The following is a 21,223-nucleotide window of genomic DNA, read 5'->3' on the forward strand; positions in this document are numbered from 1 at the left end:
AGTAACTCCATTTGCATGAACTGTACATCTCTAGCATTTTACAGAAAATTGTTGAAAACTGGACCACGTGCAAGAAAACTTTTCTGTCAGAGAATGGGGCTTGAGAGAGACACGTTAACAGACCAGCTGCTCTTCTACTTTGTCAAGGTTATTAAACCATCCTTAATGAGGTTTCCTGGTTTCTAATCCCTGGGGAGCACAAGTAAATTTGTCAGATGGGGCCTCTGTCCGCAGAGGAAGCACTAGGGATAAGGACAAAGGGACAACAGGTTGGTGGAGCACATAACAAAAGGGCAGGAAATGTTGTCAGTGTCAGCACACTGTGTTGTTCTAGGCTCTACTGCCATGAGAAAGGGATAATGAAAGTTATAAATAAAGCTTAGTGGGCCAGAGAGAGGTTGAAATTCTGAGATGGTGGTGGAAAGCAAAAGCAAAAAGGGATGCCTGCCGATGTGGCAGGTGGCAGCATCTGTGCTTTTCCTCCACCCTACACTTTTTTGAACTACAGACATCCATGACAGTCCTTCCCCTCACAATGCCTATGAAGTGAAAAATTACAGTAGGGTAGAAAGCCTACAGAAAATTTGGTTATGATTTTAAATGTGAATGTTCCTTCAATCAACTATGCTAGCACTGCAGTTAGGGAACTTCTGTATTTGTTTCATACTCTTATGACAAACTCCATTAATTTAGCAAGGGAGAAGTAAAATCTGATAAATACTAACAGAGTAACACCTTCCCAGCAGCCTCCTGTTCATTCTACAAAACATTTGAACCACACAGCAAAATGGAAGGATATTTATTTTCCCTTTAGGTTGATGGACCTAACAATGAGCAAGATGCATTCTAATTAAATAGAACACCTAGCTTATATTTTGTTTTAAAACACCACTTTAAATCTGTCTAAAGGCCTCCAAAGGAACATTCAACCTGCTTAAGTCTCTGAATTTAATTAGACAGCATCTCCCTCTGGAGGATTTCAAAAGAATCTTCTTCTCTTCATGGGGTACTCAAGCTTCTTCTTAACCATCACTGCTTCACTGGACATCAAAAAATTCAAATGCAAGTTAAGCATGTAAGACAACTGATCTGAACACAGCACTATCTACATCAGCTTAGGAATTAGATTTTAAATTAGGAGCTCATTCTAGGGAGGAAGGAATTTGGGCTGTGTCTACAAGATAGGCCAGTCTGTTGCCACTCAGAACTAAGAATTTGATTCAAGTCAGGTTTACATAATATGTCATAAGTCAATTCCAAATAGGAAAAAAAATAATTCTTGAATGGAAGAAGCAGAAAATGAGATCTCTGAATATCCCATCCCCAAAACTCTGAAGACTCAGTGGCAGCATACAAAACAACACTCTGCCTATTGATATAATACCTGACAGCCAAAAATTAAAGCAGGCAGTTTTCCAATTCATATTGAATAGTTGAGGTTGGATAAATTCTGGAGTTTATATAATCCAACCTCCTTGATAAAAGAAAGCTTCTCAGAACTGTGTCCAGTTAGTTTTGGACAAGAGTGTACCTCTCTAGCCAACCTGGTTGTTCCAAGGTTTGATCACACAGAGTAAAAAAAAGCTTTATTGTATTTATTAATGCTTAAGTTGCTAACCTTTCTCTAATAGTACTGAATGTCCTAATATTTATTCAATTAAAACTTCTATCAAAATTCTTTGACAGTTTCCAAGGCTTCCCATTCTCCTATTTTTTTCCTTTTTTTCAGCAATAGGCTTTCCTTGATTTGTTCTTTTCACAGATATATATATATATATAAAATGTGATGTTTAACAGTCTGTAGATCTATTAAACCTGCCTCATGAAAAGATATACAAAATTTACTTGCAGAGATTTAGACAGGATGACATGGTCCCTTCCCCTAAAATCTCTAAATAAATGTGTTAGAGAATAACTAACATGTTCACCAAGGTACAGGTCAGACAGCAACTAGGTTCAAGAGCCCGGCTGCTTTTCAGCTAAATTCTCTGCAATTCCTGACATCCTTAAAAAGGGTAAATCCTTGGTAAATTAAAAGATGGTCAGGTATCTAATTTGTTTTGAAGATATTTCTATTTAAATATTACTGAGTGTAAGAATTTTCCAAGGCTCTCTAAGACCTCAACTATTCATTAAAATTGCAAAATTAATTTATCATCTAATGATACATCTTTACATTACTTACAAGGATCATACTTACAGAGGCCTCTTTTCCTCATGTGGGGGGGATTTTGTACATCATAATATCAGTTAAACCCACATCTAAAAAAATTAACAAAATAATCATCATAAATTCACAGTCTTTTTAAACTGCATAAAACACAACCAATGGGTAGGCACCATTCTCAGATTAACTGTAAATTTAACTTCTGATTACCAGTGCTCATAATAAAGTTCACTGAAAATAGAAAAACTGTGTGATCTTCTACTGGATCTCACCTGGCATTAGTCACAGCAATACCCAGACAGAATAGGAGCACAAAGAAATAAGCTTATGCTGAAAAGGACTAACTTCAGGTCAACATTTGGTGAGTGGGTAGAACAGCTGTAAGAAACATACTTTAACGTGTTTACCAAAAAGCTTGGTGCTATTAAGAAAAAGGAATGTGTATGATATGTTGAGTATAAGACAGCATTTTTTTACTATGTTTGCTTTTCTACAGCTAAACTTTCAAAACACTGTGGTTTGGAAGAGTTATAACTGCTGCTGTCACAAGAAAAGATCCTGTGTCAAAACACAGAAGTTCAAAAGATCAGGATGTAGGTCTCCTACTCCTTTGGGTGAAAATACTACGTGAGGAAGGCTTCTACAAACAGCTGGCAATGAGCATACAATAAAAACAAATTATTTTGAAGCTTACTACAGGTCATATGAAGGTTCATATTTGACAATGCTGCCATCTCATTCAAGTACATCTGCATTAAAAGGTTATGTCTTTTAAGACCTACCATTTATCCCGTATTACAGTAAAAGAAATTGGCAATTCCAGTCTCAGTTTCTTGATTTAATCACCAGCCCTACCTGAGCTCTTATCACTTATAGAAAGATTTTATCTCACTTAAAGAACATAGGAGGCAGGTATCTGATCTCAACTCCCCACTCAGGTTCTCTGTAAAGTCAGTGATGAGACACAGGCACTTCCAGAGAACAAGGTAGGTGGGATGAGTCACCCCATGGAGATACCCCTCTCTAATTATAAAAATTATTCAGATCACTCACTTTGTCCTGATGCTGCAGCTGGGCAAACTGGATCCCTCCTACATCTGTGCTAGCTCAGGCAGGGGTGAATTACCTTTACTCAGTGCTTAGCCAAACAACAGATGCTCTGATCTCTCTCCTGAATGACAATTGTTTGAACAATTACAACCTCATGGTCATGTTTTTGATAAAAACCAATGGAGATTGCATTCTTACCAAATTAAAGGTAGTATTAAGAGTCATGCAGTTTTCTTAGATGGTACCTATCCTTAAATGGATAGTTTCCAAAGACTGGTACCACTCAAGTAGACAGCAAATCCAAAGGCTGATGTAATTCATGTCGAGTCAACCTCTCCTAAAGATGGCACGATTTATCTACACATAGCCTTTGGCTTTGCCCTTACTAAGACAGCAGAGAGAGGATGTTGGCAAGTTGTGCAGCTTTGCACTTCATGAAGCTTTGCTGTAACCCCAGTTTTCAACAGAAACATGAGAAGCTGTTGTTGAACTCCAGTATTGGTAAAGGCCACATCCACAGTTCAGAAAAGGCTTCTGAGAAAGCCTCCCTTCTGATATATGAATATTTATTTGGCACTCTATTAGCACAAAAGCATATGACCTGAAGAAAAGGTCATCATCTGATGCCACTCTGCTCAGCTATGGGACCTTGTGTCTTCTGGCACTGAAACTTTGGGATGTTTGGTCCCACCCTGCTTGCAAAAGATCTCAAGCAAAAATGATTATCATCTCAGCCCCAGAATAAACCCCTGATGATTAGTTTGTACAACAACAAACATTGCCAAAGTGCTTTGGTTTGTTCCCTTCTCGGGAAAAAAAAAAAAAATCTCCTATCAAACCACCCCCTGAAATAAACATGTGAGGTGAGATTAAACCTTATTTCAGCCTAACATCTACTTTTCCTTACACAACTGTAGGAAACTGTAGGAAAAAATCAATAAGCAAGAGAAAAAGGATACTCCAATTACTGACTGAATCAAAGTCTTTGAGACTACTTTTCCACAGCCATAGTACTCTAGGCTTATGGCATTTGACTGGGTAAAGAGGCATACCAAAGCAAAAAACACAACAGCGGTGGAAGGCTAAATGTTACTGATATAACCACATGAAAAGAATAACAGACAAAAAGGGAGAGTGTGACAGTTTCCTTAATGCTTTAAAAAAACAACAACCACGGTTGTAATCCTACTGAAAGTTTACCATCATCTCCAAGAGAGTGTGAAAAAATAGTTGTGGGTTACTTCCTGAATTGCAATTAGAGTCTCAAGGCTCTCCAGACCATTCCCTGAACCTCACCAATTAGGGTTCTTGTTCCTGAAAAATCCATTCTGAAATATCAAGCATGCTCCTTCAGACAACTGCATTCTTCAAATAATATCTTCATAAATAGTTTCTCTGATTGAAAATGTTTTAACAATACACAAAATCATGAAAGTGAATATTGCCTGAAACAGCATCTTGGATCTGCAGCATGGCCTGGTTTCCAACTAACACTCTATTAACCATATCAATACAGAAAAAATAATGGAAAGGAAGAAATGCCTGATTATGTTAAGTTATGAATATGTGGCCTTTTGTGTAAGAGTACCATCTCTGGTATAACTAGCATGCAGGGAGTGTTTTATTATTTTTTTATTACCACCAACAACAATGGTAGTGAAACAAGATTTGACAAGTTGGCTTAAACCAAATCTTTCAGCAATTCCAGCAACCCACCTCCAGCAGCTGTTTCAAAGATGATGCAAGGAACTTTATTAACCATGCAAGGATTTGAGGTGAAGGTCTGGATCAACCCTATCAGTCAAGGCTTCAGATGCAGCCCAAGAGCAGAGCATCAGCTCAAAGGACAGCATCTCCCAGTTAAACCCTGCTAAGACCTTCTCCAATTAAGAGCTACTTTCTTTACAGTCTGACATGCACTTCACTCTTCTGTCTCATTTAATGAGACACTGAGTGTCCCCAATCTCACACAGATCAAAACAGGAAAAGTCAAAGCCATGAATTTGGCACCTTTAGTCAGATCCTTCCAGCCAAATTCATGGAGGCAGTAACACAGAGTATGTCTACTGCAGATCCATAGGTTGACAACAGTTTCAGTCCATTCATTCCATGACCTAGGCCTTAGGAAGGCAAAAAAATGCAAGTGATGCCAGCATCCAATATGAACCTTTGCCTCCCAATGACATTACTTCCCCACACTCAGCTGCTGCCAAATTCTCAGCTCCACAAAGAGGCTGTATCTCCCCTTCTCAGTCTGCTTGTTAAGTCTAGCTTCCCCTCATAATCTGGTTAAATGTCCCCTTCTCCCACACACCAGAGCCTCAATTAACAAAGACAAAAATAATAAATTTGACCTGAAGAATCTTCTTGTCACTCTCTGAAGCTCCCCTGAGGATTCTGAGTAACCACAGCAAGAACAGGGCAAAGTCTTTCACAAGAAAATGAAATCAACACAAGATACAACAAATGTATTTGCACAATGTGGAAATTCCCAAATGCAACCTTTCAGCGATATTTAGATAAAAGGATATTTCAGCACCAGGAAGTGGCTTGCTTTCTTTTTATTTCCTGTCCACAGATTCCACTTAGCTGCAGATAAGTTTGTAAGTCACAAAATTTCTTCTTGATCCTTCCCCACTTTGAACTTCAGCAAGCTCAAGTAATCTAAAACCCCAATTTTACCTCTTCAATGTATTTGAGTACTTTTAACAGGAAACTGCAATTTAGGCCACTTAGTTCTCTGTGCAAATTAAAACTATTTGTCTATATTCACAACAGAAATACAATTAGCATTCTTCTTAATGAGATATTGTATTAATTTTGCTTGTCATCATAGTATTTTTATTCCTTTAGCGCTTCTAGGAACACAAAAACACGCACATCCAGAGGTGGAAGTGAGCATTTGTAACACATTTGTCTGTTAGCTAAAAAGGAAAAAGCACAGCTCTGTTTCACTTTGCAGAACAGCGTTTATCAAGTTGAACACAGCTCAGTGCCACGGAAAATGCTGAGTTTTGCTGCAGGGAAGTTTGAAACCTTCTCAGTCTCCTCTGTGACTTTACCAGTAGAAACTAAAACAGCTTACAAATGGTCTTTAACCCCAAATTAACCTTTAGCCTCTTTCCAAGAAATGTGCTGTGCTTTACTTTGTGGTAAAGTTTCCTATGCATGGGATGACTTCTCACGACCTGGGGTTCTCACACTGCCTACACAGACAGGGAGAAGCCCATGAAAACAGGGGACATATTTTCTGTTTAGGAGTTTGGACTGGAAACATTTCTCTGAATTTGACTGTCCTTTTAAAACCCTCCCAACACCTGCCTCTCCTAGAGCAGTCTTTCATCATAAGCATGAAGCACACAATGCAGAAACACACTGCTCTGGTTGGAAAAAACAAAGATCTCAGCTCCCTCTCTGAGCTCCTCCTGCTGAAATAAAGAGTGAAGTAGGGGAACAAAGGCAGGGAAAAAAACCCCAATGAAACAAAACAAAACAAACAAAAAACCCACAAAAAACCCCAAGCATCCCCCCAAAACACAAAAAAAGGAAGAAAGAAAAACCCCAAACCAACCAACCCCAAAAGACACAAATAAACAAACAAAAACAAAAACAAACAAAAAAAAAAATCACAGGAGAAAAAATACCCAAAGAAAACCCACCAAAAAAACCAAAAACCACAAATAAATCCAAACCCCAACACTTTATGACCAGAAATGGAGACAAACCAGAACACATAACATTTCCTGAAGATTTCATACTGCTGTTGATTACAGATCAATGGCATTAACATATTCTCCCTCATACAGGCAATAATAGGAGACCACAGACAAGACAGAAGGACAAAAGCACTGAAACAAGATCTGTAATCAGAAGTTTTGGTCAAGTCTGGATTACAACAAAATGTCTAGGGAACTACCTGATCTACCTGTCTATAATATTCACCCACTCCACAGACTAACATAGTACTAATTAAAGTTAATGTATACTGGTCAAAACAACCCAGGAATCACAGTGTACTGATAGCACTGTCCTCTATGTGTGTGATGGGATCTGACAACCTGCTCTGGAATCACCGAGCTTTACCTGGGCAACAGGACTGCACCTTGCAGTCACAGTGGAAAATTTATTTTCCTGACACTACGTTTTCCCACATGGAAAGGAATGACCCCTTAGGTCACAGGCACAACAAAAATATCTCTCAAGAACTCTTCATTTCCACATGGCATTGTTCTCACTCACTGTGATCCTTACACTTATTATTTTAAATGTTTATATAAATGAAAAATACACAACAGCATCTAAAGACAAACCACCAATGCAGGAATTCTTTAACATGTGTTTTCAATAAGATATAACTAATTGACTCAGGATTTGAAACAGTGTCAACTATTTAGAAAACTAGAAATACATGTTAGTGTAGGAGTAATACTCCACAAAGGTTATTACTAAGATTTAGGACAGCATAGCTAAACAGGAGTCTAAAGCTACTAATGCAAATCTGCTGGTGCATATTTCTCCATCAACACTTGTTTTATGTTCCTGAACTGTGTTTTGTTCATGTATTCCTGATTATGAAACTTTTTTTTATTACAGAGTACATGCCTATGCTATGACTAATGGCTACATTACTAGGTATCTTTCAAAATATTTTTTCTCTGTTGTTGCAGTATTTGATTCCTTTGCGCTGCTTTCACTTCTTATTCCTGGAAAACAAAATTATTTGTTTGCTTACATTGACCTTTCTAAATCAATGGGAGAGAGGGTTGCTGCAGGCCAAGATACTGACTGCATGGCTCTTCCCTGCATTTCTTTCTGGCATCATGTGAACAAGTGGTGGGATGCTGGCAGTTTGGAAGAATAAGAATCTAACTCCTCAGAGGCCAACAACAGTCTATGCTTCCCACCACTGTTCCCATTTCAACACCTCGGTGGAACAGCCATCCCAGTGAAAGGAATCCTTTCTAATGCCAGTATTACCCTGTGGGTAAACAGTAAGATCACCCTGTAACACACAATGAAGGGGGTGTGCTGTTTTGCTTTCCTGCCAATTTCTCAAAATAGTTTCCTTGACAAGTTACAGGAGGCCTGGCCCTAGTGGTGCTCCCCAAGGTTCAATTCGGGGCCCACTGCTGCACAATTTATTCATCGAGGTCTTGGACAAAGGGGCAGATGCCTCCTCAGCAAGTTCTAGTGACACAAAGCTGGGAGAAGTGGCTGATACCACAGAGGGCTGTGCAGCCCTTTGGAATGGCCTCGACAGGTTGGAGAGATGGACAGAGATCCATTTGAAATTCAACAAAAGCAAATGCAGAGTGCTGCACCTTGTGAGGAATAACCCTGGGCACCAGCACAGGCTGAGACCTGCCAGGGAGCAGCTCTGCAGGGTAGGACCAGGGGGTCCTGGTGGACAACAAGCTGTCCCTGAGCCAGCAGTGTGTCCTGGGGCCAAGAAGGTCAATGGTGTCCTGGGGACCATCGGGAAGAGCATTGGCAGCAGGTCGAGGGAGGTGATCCTGGCTCTCTGCTCAGCCCTGGCAAGGTCACATCTGGAATGCTGTGTCCAGTTCTGCGCTCCTCAGTGCCAGAGGGACATGGGGCTCCTGGAGCAAGCCCAGGGAGGGCAATAAAGGTGATTAAGAGACTGGAGCATCTCTCTTATGAGGGAAGGCTCAGAAGGTTGGGCCTGTTCAGCCTTGAGAAGAGACTGAGAGGGCACGTCATTAATGTATACAAGTATCTGAAGGGAGGGTGTGAAGAGGATGGAGCCAGGCCCCTCTAGTTGGTGCCAAGCAATACAAGACACAATGGGTTGAAATTGATGCCCAAGAAGTTCCACCAGAATATGGGGAAGAACTTCATTGTCACTGTGTGAGTGGCCGAGCAGTGGAACAGGTTGTCCCGAGAGGGTGTGGAGTCTCCCTGACTGGAGATTCTCAAGAACCGCCTGGACACGATCCTGTGCCATGTGCTCTGGGATGACCCTGCTAGAGGAGAGAGGTTGGACCAGATGTCCCACTGTGGTCCCTTCCAACCTGACCTGTTCTGTGATTAACTTGTAGCAGTGCAAGTGAAACACAACCATGTAGGTAGGAATTGTGATATAAATTGATGATCATCAAACACTTTAAAACATACTGGAATAATATTTGGAATATATTGAAATTGGCAGCATTTGGCTGCTAAATTTAAAAAGCCCAAATCAGTAGCACAAAACTGGAATAAATAAAGAACACAAAGTACAAAGAAAATAGATTAGTGGCCTGACAGTCTTTGAAGTGTAATAAGAGGAAATCAGACCAAATGTCACTGACATATTTCTATGAATTTCATAACAAATCTCAGTATCTAAGTATCTAAGATCAATAGCTTTCTATTAGAATACCATATGCCAACTATTGTTCTCTATTTGTGAAAACTCCTGTGAGTTTCCCCAGTTTTGACTATCAGCCTTACCAAAATACTGTATTCTTTGTTGAGGTGCGATTGAGCAAAAGAGCTATTAGAGAAAATAAATGTCTTGTAGTAGGTATTATGATGTTAGCTCTGAGACAGAAACAAAAAGTAATGTTTGGTAAGAGTAACAAAAGGTATTTCAACTGCTCTGATGGTTTTCACATGTAAGATGAGCAAACATATGAACACCTGAGGATAAATAAAAAGGTACTTACACAGGTACTTATTTCAAAGGTTCATGGCTCCTCACACTAACATACTACAGGTTAAAATGCTCCATTCAGACAGAGAAGGTAACAAGTACTTGTGTAGCTGCAGTACGTGTTGTGCAACATATTATTCCCCAATAACATTATTTTCTTTCACTCTCAGCTACTAACAGACCAGATGTACCAAACAATTCAGTCCAAAATTCCAAGAATTTGAAGAATATTAAGACTACTATAGGGCATGGTCATGATTTTCTGGAGCATAGGGCTTTTCAAAACAATTTTCAAGTAATCATAACCACAATCTACTGGTGTGTTTTCAGCAGCCAGAACTGATCAATCTTTAGAACTAAAGCAGTTTAGTGGGCTTCAAAAATTTATTTTAAAAAATAACAACTGCTGCAGGGATGATAGCAATAATCACACACACACAAAAAATAAATGGTATGCAAATGCAGAGTGTATATTAATGCTGAGTTCCTTGCAGCACTCAGTGCTCAAAAATATGAACTTAAATGTCAGAGTTTTGTCAATTCTCCAAGCACTTACCTGGCTTCTAAAACTGGGATGTTACTACAGCCCAAGTTTACCTGAATTTCACTTTTTCTAAAAGCAAATTTTGCATGAATACAAAAACCCCTGAAAATGTGAATGATGTATCCCAAATTACTTTCCTTTCTTAAGTTCATGACTAACTCATTCTCGTGACTGATATATTTGACTTCCAATTTTCACATGTTAAGGCAAGCCACAGTGACACCGACTTCTGCTAACTTCTGTTGCCTCCCACCACGCTTTATCAGAAATTCATAAGCATGCTGCCTACCTCAGCAGTCAAACCTCCACAGCAAGGCAGCAGAAATGATCATTTTGCCCACAGCTACCTGTCTTGCTGTTCAGGCCCAGATGAGAGCAGGTGGCTACATTTCAGCCACACTGCATTTACAGTCCAGCACCTCATTGAAACCACTTTCAGCAACAGGTTAAACTAAGCTACTGAACTGCATCACAGTGTGGGCACATGTTCCTACATCCACTGTTTCTGCTGGAGAGGCAGCACCTGCCAGTCAAAGGGTGGGACCAACAGCTGGATATAAAGACTGGGTTGGAACAAAAGCTTAATCAAGCCTGGAGTCTTCTCTGAGAGCAGGCAATGCTAGAGGCTGAATGAAACAGTATAAGGAGCAGCACTGGTATTCTGTGTGGCATCTTCATGTTTGCACTCCCACATTCAGCTGACAAGTATTCCGAGAACTTCTGAGCTGGGCATCACACCAGCTGACACCTGCCTATATTTAAGGTCTGCAGGTAACACAATGGACAATGTGTTACCAGTGTCCCTTGCTGGCCCTTGAAGCTCTGTTATCCTGTAGCCCTGTAGACACCACACTGCCATCACCATGACTGGCCAGAAGCCTTGCAGCAGGGCTTGCAAATGCTGAGCATTTAGGTTTTTCAGGCTTGCTTTGATTTAACTTCTGTTGCCTGCCTGCTTTTTGTTTTAGCCTGAAATTAAATTTGGTTCAGCTGTGATGACAATGTTTTCCAACTGCACAGATGTCTGTGGCTGATTTGTTTTTATTTTTGTTTATATTTGCATGGTACCATCATCATTTCACAAGCCAACACACTGATTTAGTGTAGAAAAATAAAGGCCTGGTATGATAGCAGAGGCCTTCTTGGAGACAGACTTGGAGACAGGATGGAGTAGAAGCATGGGATAAAAAGAGAGAGGGTACAGAGCTGGCACTTGAAGGGACTGTGGCTCTACTTCACCCATGGTCACTTAAAGAACTGCAGATGTAAGGCAGGGCAAAATTGGTCCTAGAGTGATCAATTGTACGTATGGTAACACATACAGTAAATCTGGACATAACTTGGAGCTGCAGACCAAAGAAATAAGAACCAAGTTCAAAAACTTGTCAGCAAATATAAAAATGACCCTAAGTGGATCCTAGAGCGGAGAAGAAGAAACTACCAACATGAACATCATATTCCTCAGATATTCAGCTCCTTCAGTATCTGAAGTCCTTTGGATGCTCATACACACCGCCAGAATAAAACCACCTTACAGTCCAGAGCGGGAGGAAAAAGATGAGCATTACGGCATGATAGAGGCAGATGTTTTATGTGTTCAATAAATTTAGCTGCATAGTTACTTATTGAGACTTTACCCTATACAGAAGTATAATTTATTTTCCAGTAATTATTTGATCTAGCCAAGTAATGATTCCTGGATCAGACTGGAATGACTTTTAATTGTAATAACAACAACTACTTGTCTTTAAATATAACATGGGTTTCATCTTTGCACTTCTATAAAAAAGATTCTGAGTGTAACAGTACATATGTGGAATTTTGTGCCATTCTTCACTGTTTACATGTACCAGCAGATGCTGCAGTCCCGTGCTTTATGAGATAATATCTTCAACAGTTAGAGGCACTAGTTTTACTGTTTCCAGCCTTTTCAGGTCCTGCAGATCTCCTCTCTACCGTACAGCTTCATTTACAGAGTTTTTATAGACTAAAGATGCAAGAATGAGAGCTAGCCATAAGAGGCTAATCAGGACAGTTTGTGATCATTTGGATAATTTCCATGTTACAAGCACAATATATCTGTTTCCACTGAAAATATAATATGATTGTCTGCCCACAGAGATATTGTGAGTCATGGACATCGCTGTAACACATCGTCGTCAAACTATTTTTTTAAAACAGCAAATGTTTTAACTTTTAAAAGTGAAATAAGCTAGAACTGCTTGACAAAACTAAATGGGACATTATTAAACTCAGTTATCAATAGCTTTCAATCTTTTCTGATTTGAAAACGCCCTGAAAATTTTCCAGTGGAAGAACAAGCTAATTTAAAGCACTGATCGTGGGTTGTATTCCTCAGTCACTTCCCACCAACTTTATTTGCATAGTTCATGGACAATTTAAAACCATCAGCTTAAACATTCTAAGAACTAAACAACTGTTTCCATCTGTTCAGAGCTACACAAAATATTCACCTAACATTCTAAATTTTTCCATGTTTGGTCTCAATTTAGAAGCAAATTTGTATTTGGAAAGTGTGAGCAAATGTCATTCTGGGTGTTTTCCAGTTCTGAAAAGGGAAAGTCTATTAATAACTTTTTTTATGCAATTAAGAAAGAAAAAAAAAAAGAAAGCAATCTTTTTTTTTAAGAATGCAATCTTTTTTCAATGAAGAAAACCAAAACAAAGTATAATTGATACCCTACAGGGCAAATAAAAGCATAAAGTATATACATAAAGTATACAGTATACACATAAAGAATATAGTTCATAAAGTATACAGTTAGAAACAATTAGCACATTTGCTAATCCAAAACAAAGTGTGTTAGGAAAAAAAATCAGCCTGGCATTACCTGTGAGGAAGAAGTCAGGAATCACTGCATGAAATGAAGGAGAGAAGCCCTGACCTTTTAATACTGAATCAACAACAGTGTCAAAGTCCTGTGAAAGCCCAGCTACTAAAGGATGACGCAGAAAAAGTGGTATTATTGTGTATTTAACAAGCACTTTGTTAATTCTTCCATTTTGATTACCTCTGTGGCTAAGTACCTCAGGAGGGATGGCTCTGGGGTAATACAGACAAGATTTTTAAGGAGCACTCTACAGGCAATGAGCTACTAAATTGCATCCTTATTTTGTCCATGAAATTATCTGAGTGCTAGAGAATGTCAGGTATACAACCTCAGTTCACAATAAAGACTGTAAAAGTCACAAAAACACTGTCCTCTATCCTTCATTTACACTCTACAAGTTATTATATGACCTAAGCCCCATAAATTGTCTGGCTAATTTAAATGATTGGTACCGTAAATTATGGTCTTGCAAACAGTTGAGTGTTTTCAGAGATCCAGAGGGGGTGAGAAGGTATAGAAGTTTGACTGTACAGTCAGGTAGAAGATGCAAAAGTTAACATATTTATTAACATTTGCATAAAAGCATATGTAATGAAACTGCAGCAATATCTGCCTTCTACAACTGCAGATAAAATTATATCACCTGGGAGTGGACAATAGCAGCAACCAAATAATTACAATTAAAATATATTCAATTTTCCTCACCAGTGACAGTCCCCAGGCCCATCCTGCATAAGTAAGAATAGAATTTACAAACACTTATCCAAATGGATTTTCCTAATACGTTCTGTCATGTTATACAAGGAGTCCTTAATGTGCCAAAATTACAACTCAGAATGCAGGATTCAACAGGGCAAAATATACTGTGAATTTCTCCTCAGTTCTAGAAAACCAGTAATTGTGGTAATTGCCCTGTCTGTTTTCCAGGCACTTTCAAAAACCAAAATCTTTCAGTTCTCATGTTCAGATTTTCCTTTTTGATCACTAACATGGAAACTGACCTCAGGACAAGATATATCTTAATCCTTTTGTGCCAAATGATTTCAAAGCCAAAACATTAAGTTACAATATGCCAGTGTCATCTCTGTAGTGATGGATGCAGCTGGACGAAGAAGAGATCTTTCCTATTCTGTGAGGCTCCTATTTAGCAAACTGATTTAGTCTAGTCTAATGAAAGATGTTTTGTAATGGATGCCAAGTACATATTGGTACTTCTTGGTGCTCCTAGGGAAGGGGAAGAAGCACAGTTTTTAAACAAGACTCACAAGAGTGGCACCAGATGACTGGAGCTGTGCTGAGACAGTTACAAGCTGCTTTAAGACTTAAAGAAAAAATTATGAGATATTTTTTGTCTGCAATTGTCTCTTTCCTTCACTGCACAGCAAGATATCCAAACTCTCAATTACAGACAAGCGGGAGTACCAACCCCTGAAGTTGAATAAATATCAACAAACACATAGCAAAACACAATCAACTGAAACCATTCATTCCCAGTGCTCTGGGCATCTGTTCTGTTCTGTCCTTTGTATCCATAACCACTGCCCCTCAGCTTGACTTTTGCTCCCAGCAGAGCTTCCTTTAAAAAACAGTCCTCAAAACCTTTTTCTTTCAGTTTTTTCCTCCTTTCATATCAAATACTATCTGAAAGCATTTATCTCCCAGCCTTCCTTCTCAAACAAATAGACCCTATGTGGCAGGGTTGATTTCATAACTATTACTTAACCCATTAAAGCAAATGGGTTAATACATATAACCCATTGTTTGAGTTTAAAATGCACCAACAGGCACCACACAAAACAATGCTGATTTGTCATACTTTGAATCCAAAATAGAAAATGCTTTTCTTCTGGTAGTATATGTTTTTCAAAGCTGATTAATGGAGAAATATCAGAAAATTATTAAAGTTTTTTATTATTATTTAAGTAATTCAGAAGCTAAATGCTACTTGTCAAACTATTGATACATGCCACATGTCTTAAATATTCACAACAGACTTTTTTCAGAATTTATCTTCAACAGCCATTTAAGTACATAGTTAAAGAACTCATCCTTGAACTAGCAAGGATGAGCAAAGAGCTCATCTGTTTAATAGTGCATCATTGTTGACTTGAAAAATGACCATACTATCCCCTACCTTATTGTTAAAAATATGTAAAATGTCCTTAAACTCTAATATCTTATTTTTACCCAGTTCTTCTTTCTAAAGCCTATGAACTACAAAACAATAACAGAATAAAGCAATGATGATTTTCTCTTCTCGTCAGCAACAACAGAAACATCAAAATCACTACGTTGATAAATAATTGAAATTCTATGCCAAGTTTAAACCTTGTTAGACTGGTACGTGAAGATACTCATTACTCTTCTGCTAAAAGTCTCCAAAGAGAATATGCACAACCATAAGTGAAAATGCCTCCACTTAGAAACACCAGAGCAATGTTCAGAAGTCCCAGTAAAAATAGCTTGGTGTTAATAGCTGAGCAGCACTTTTAAAACTCTTTCTGCTTCTTTACTCATGTTAAAATGAAGAAAAGCCAAACGTATCATTTCAGACAGCTTATTATTAAAATGTTTTCAAAGACAGTAAGCTACTACAAGGGTCTGTGCTACAATACATATTTCAGAGTATCTACACATTCTAGACATTTTGGGGGTTAAAATTTAGCAGGAACTGCATTAAATGTAGGGGTTTTTTAATACAGAAATTACAGAACAATCTCAAACATAAACATTCTACAAGCTGTATATATTCTTGTTTCAAAACAAAATCAACATAAACACATTTCAAGAATAAATTATCTCTATCATGCTTGACTACAAACCCCCAAAATATCTCAGCAAAATTTATTTTTAGTTTTTATAGCATATATTCTATCCTAACAGCAAATATGCTATTTAAAATATCATTACATATATGTAAATAAGTTGGAACAACCTTCTCTCTTGTACTGCGCACAGCTCAGCAGAGACAGAGTTCACCAGTTCACATAGTTTTGTTGTAGAAAAATATTTAGGTTTTTATTACTGTTTAAGAATTTGTATGAACAAAGCATAAGGACTGTGTTTACCTTGATTAAGCACCATGCTATGAAAAGGTTAAGCAAGAGGCACAGTCTTTGGATGGGATTCACCTCACTGAACTGTACTGAAGGCAAGCAAAATAGGCAACTAGATAGAATTGAGTAGGGAAGGACAGGAATCTTAAAAAGGTCATTTTTTTTAACTTGCAAACAGCTATCTTAAGAGACTAGAAACAAGATTAAATTTACATTCCAGCATCTCATGTGTAGTAATGATCTACAACAGTAGATTGTGCCTATTTGATCCGCCACCATCCCCCTCACCCCCCCATTCCCACACACAAAGAATCTGGGTTTGCTGAAAATTCTTCTGTTCTTCTTCCCCAATATGACTGCAAGATATCTTTTTCAAGGTGGGTTCCCTCAGACCTTATAATCTTTTCCAGAAACATCTTCAAGTGATGTTCAACATCTTCCAGTTTTTCTGGGTATCTTTTTAAGTTACAGCCATGCAGACCTGAGATGCTCCAAGTTTTGTCTCTCAGGAAGAGGCTTAGACAGATTTTCAAAATAAACCCCCAGTTTACTAGCCAGAAAAACAAGACTTGGAGCTAAATAAAACCTAGAATAGAGGGAAAAAAAAGAAGTCATATATAAACTGGGACAGATTCCAAATCTAAGGTAGTTGACCATGACTCTAATAAAAAATAAACCTGAAAGAGCCCTGACACATTTTCACACTCATCTTCTCAATCCTCCCCTCCTTGTCATCCCTCCTCTTGAACTGTCATTCAAAGCACACTGTTTCCAACAGAACAACCCCCTTCCAAAATACTGACAATTCTGTGCATAAACAGAGTTTCTTCACTGTGGAAACTTTCCAGGTAAGGACTATGACATCATCATACAATTGTTTTTACCACAGAACAATACCAACTTAGTACCACTACACAATAATCAATTACAAAGCAGAAGGGAAAAAAAAAAAGGAGAAGCCATACTACTCTCTCCCAATATTTCTCGTCACTTAAAAGCCTCAGAATCACAGGCTGAGCCCTTATTAATGAACAAATAACTAGAGAACTAAACATAGTGCTGCCAGAAGTACATTAAAATTTCTTCTTGCTGTAGTATTTTCCTTCTGCTATTTTATGAAGATTTCTGGTAAAGAGCAACCTGATCAATCTCTTAATAGCTGACAAAGCCAATTAGAGCAACTCAGGATTTGCAAAAGAGCAGAAAGCACATTACTCACCCTTGCTCAAAGGATTCAACTCCTTTTTGAAGCCAGTGTTGGGACAAACCAGCATCCAGGGAAAGGGCAGCTCTCCATGAACATAGTTTTAAGTTTCACTGTTTGCCAAAGTAAGGAGGTATCTGGGGCAAGGGCTGTCACTGACTGTAAGTGCTGCATCCATCACTTATCACTACAGGCACATCAGGGATCTACAACCACAGCTTTCACATCAGACCAAGCTTTTCTCTCAGTTTGCTATGAGTTTGTTATCCAGCAGTCAGCTTCTAAATGTATCTTTGTCACAGGCTAAGCTTAACACGCCTTTGTCCAGCCCCGCAAATTCACTCAAAGCCTGATTTACCACACAGCCTTCCCTGTGCTGTGCAATAACTGTGCAATACAGCAGAAACTCTAGGAGATATCAAAGAGCACAAGCTGCCAAACAGCCTTAGTCTAAAGAATCCAAGCAATCATGACCTTCATAAATCTTTAAGCTTGTCCCTAACTGTACATAAAACACTCTCTTTCTGTGGCATGTATTATGCAATTATCACTATGCATTCTGTGTTGGTTACACATTTTATCCACGTGCTAGGTGAATGCACAAACTCAATCAGTAAGACATACCATATATTCAGTTCACATCACCTCTAAATCACGCAAGTAGACACTTCTGGTTTGATATCATAATCTTCCTACAGTACCAGAATGTTGCACATAGACCTGCATTAGTCCTCTGATGGTCTGCAGACATCCTACTTGTTGGCTGTCACCTAGCTGATATCAGCCACGTTTCAAATCTCCCCATAATTCCAGCAGCAGAGCTGTGGCAATTACCCTTCCCATTTTATCAGTCTTCCTGACATATCCAACACAGCTCTCAGTCTCTCAGGCTGCTCTTGTAACATAAGTACTTTGATCATCCCTGCAGTTTTCCTCGGAATGGTTTGGGTTGGAATGGACCTTAAAGACCAACTAAACCTGCCATGGGCAGGGACACTTTGCACTAGACCCATCCCTGGGAGTGTTCAAAGCCAGGTTGCATGGGACTCTGAAAAACCTGTTCTAATATCTTACCACTCACACCATAAAAAATTACTTCTACATATCTAATCTAATTCTACTCTCTTTCAGTTTTCTCTGCCTCTATTACATACTGAGGTGAAGTTTCTCAGGTACTGCAAGAAGTGTTGCACACTTATTCTAGATCAGGTCCCAGCCCCAATGCATCCAGCTGAGATGCCTTCCCTCAACTGGAAAAATGCCTTTTTGACACTTGCCTGTATACCCCATACATCATTTTCACGACGGTGTCAAATTGACAGACTAAAAACAAACTTGAACCCACTTACCCTCATATAGGCCTTTCTCCTTCAAAATCTTCCATTGCTGAACTCCCTCTTCATAGGAAAAGTTGTTGCATTACTTCCTAAGCTGAGACTGTAGCACCATCCAGTTTCAGGCATTCATCACTGATGCCAGTCAGGTGCCCAGGCTCTGTTAACAGTCAAGACAGAAAGCAGGAGTTGGGTGCCTAATTAAAAATCTGCCTCTTTCCACTGATTACATAAGACTGTCATTCTGGTAATTTGGACACCAAGGTTAAACTGGGTAAGAGAATTCATGACAATGTGTGGCCTGACACTTTGCTGGGTTGAATTCCATCCCTCTAGTATTATCTAATTGTCCAGTTAATTGCATAGTCACTCCATCTAAAACTGCGCACTAGAAATTAACATCCTCCCATCCACAAGTTTCAACAGCCTGCTTTCAGTACACCATGCCAACAATATCAGCTCCAGAAAAGAACAAAACAAACAAAAAAGCCTCAAGAAAATGAAACAAGTCAATTCCCAGAGAATAATTCATCACATATATCTACCTCCTTCTGTCTCTCCTGTGTCAGTTCTTCAGGTGCATTTACAGCTCTTACACTAACCTAATCTTCCTCCACCTTGAACAGTATTTTTGATGCAGCACCATGTTAAATGGCTCAGTAGAATCCAGAGAGACCAGATCTAGCCCATTTATTTTTCTAGAAAACCTACTTTCTTATTAAAAAAAGATACTAGGCCAGTTTGACATGACCTATCTTAGAAAAATAGATTGCTGCCATTCAACTCCCATGTCTTTAATTATTTATTCCTTCAAAAAATTCTAAGGTTATTAGGGTCAAATTAATAAGCCTGAAGTTGCCTAGATCATATTTTCCATATATATAACATTCAATAAATATGAGTAATAAAAATCCTCTAAAAAAATCTTAGTAATGCATCTGTATTTCAATCACGTATAAAAATGGTACTCTAAGGAATTCCCAAATTGGAAACTCCCAATGGAGCAACTTAAAAGTCCATTGTGACAGCCAGAAAGTCTGATTGATTTTAAAATATGAGAGATGAAATACTGGATGCTTCTTCCCAGAAATGTAAAATCATGTGTAAAACACCCAAGACTTCCTGAAACCTCCTGAGACCACAAAAACACAGGATATAGCTAAAGCTCTTATATAACATTATATGTGTTAGACTCAATGACCTTGGGGGCCTTTTCCAGTCTTAATGATTCTATGGGAAATCCCAGCACAAATCTGAAAGGTTTGTGGGATTCTGCTACACAAGCCTCAATACCCCCATTATTCAGTACAATTTTTCATATTCACAAACTGTTGAATAAGTTCATGTAGACCTTTTTTTGTTCACTTGAGTCACTTGAGCATGCAACATCTGGAAAAGTTTCTGTTATAAGGCATGATGATTTTCTTGATAATATTCAAAAGCTTTTTAAAAGAATAAATACACTATTCATTTCAAGAAAACTGTTAACATGCTCTAAGAATTTTTTGTTATTGCTGTTTTTCTTCCTCTTCTTCTTGTTTTAGCATTTTGGTATCTCAACCAGCTTGACATAAAAATGCAAAAATAAACCCTTAAAAGCACAAAACATTTCCTTATTCTGCAATTTTAAGCTCTTTTTCTGACCCACTTCTTCATTTCTCTGCCTTGAGCTGAAAGTAATCATCTTGTTAAAAGGTAATATTTGTGTGTGTTGCCTCCTTCAGACAAGTCTGGCCTGAATTTTAAAATACTCATTGATTCATTCTTCAAATAGCAAACAGTGTGAGTTGTGCAACTTGGTGCTTTAGAAGTAGGTTTGTAGCTGCCTGCACATCACCCAACAGTCAAAACAGGCAAGCAGTTAAGATTTCTTTTGAATATCATGGCTAAAAATGTCTAATTGTGCTAAATTAATAGCTATGGGGCATCCAATAGGAGGGGTAGAAGTGGGAGGGCAGGAGCCAATCTTTTCTTTTTGGTGACCAGCGACAGGATTCCAAGGGAATGGTATGAAACTGTGATAGTAAGGTTACTTTGGATATTAGGAAAAGGTTCTTCACCCAGAGGGTGGTTGGGCACTGGAACAGGGTCCCCAGGGAAGTGGTCACAGCACCAATCCTGAGAGAGTTCAAGAAGCATTTGGACACCCTCAGGCACATGGTGGGATTCTTGGGGCTGTCCTGTGCAGGATCAAGAGTTGGACTTGATGATCCTTGTGGGTTCCTTCCAACTCATGGGATTCTATGATCAAATAAATTCTGGTTCAGCAAGGCAACTGAGCTTAGGGGTAGCACATGAGCAGAAATATACCCATAAACTTCAGCTCCACTGAAATAGGCAGAAAAGATTTCTCCTAGTGTA

At 38.7% G+C, this 21,223-nt stretch overlaps 1 protein-coding gene across 1 annotated transcript in view; it reads right to left on the minus strand.

Moving 5' to 3' along the window:
• The window catches only part of INPP4A (inositol polyphosphate-4-phosphatase type I A), a 110,501-nt gene that overhangs the window by 45,153 nt on the left and 44,125 nt on the right, over positions 1 to 21,223 (minus strand). The window contains exons 3-4 of the mRNA XM_062487870.1: positions 18,878 to 19,022; positions 2,201 to 2,262 (exon numbers count right to left, since the gene is read on the minus strand). The gene's annotated coding sequence lies outside the window, so the exon portion shown is untranslated. The remainder of the gene's footprint in view (positions 1 to 2,200; positions 2,263 to 18,877; positions 19,023 to 21,223) is intronic.

This window comes from Cinclus cinclus, chromosome 2 (genome assembly GCF_963662255.1).
Source record: "Cinclus cinclus chromosome 2, bCinCin1.1, whole genome shotgun sequence".
NCBI lineage: Eukaryota > Metazoa > Chordata > Aves > Passeriformes > Cinclidae > Cinclus > Cinclus cinclus.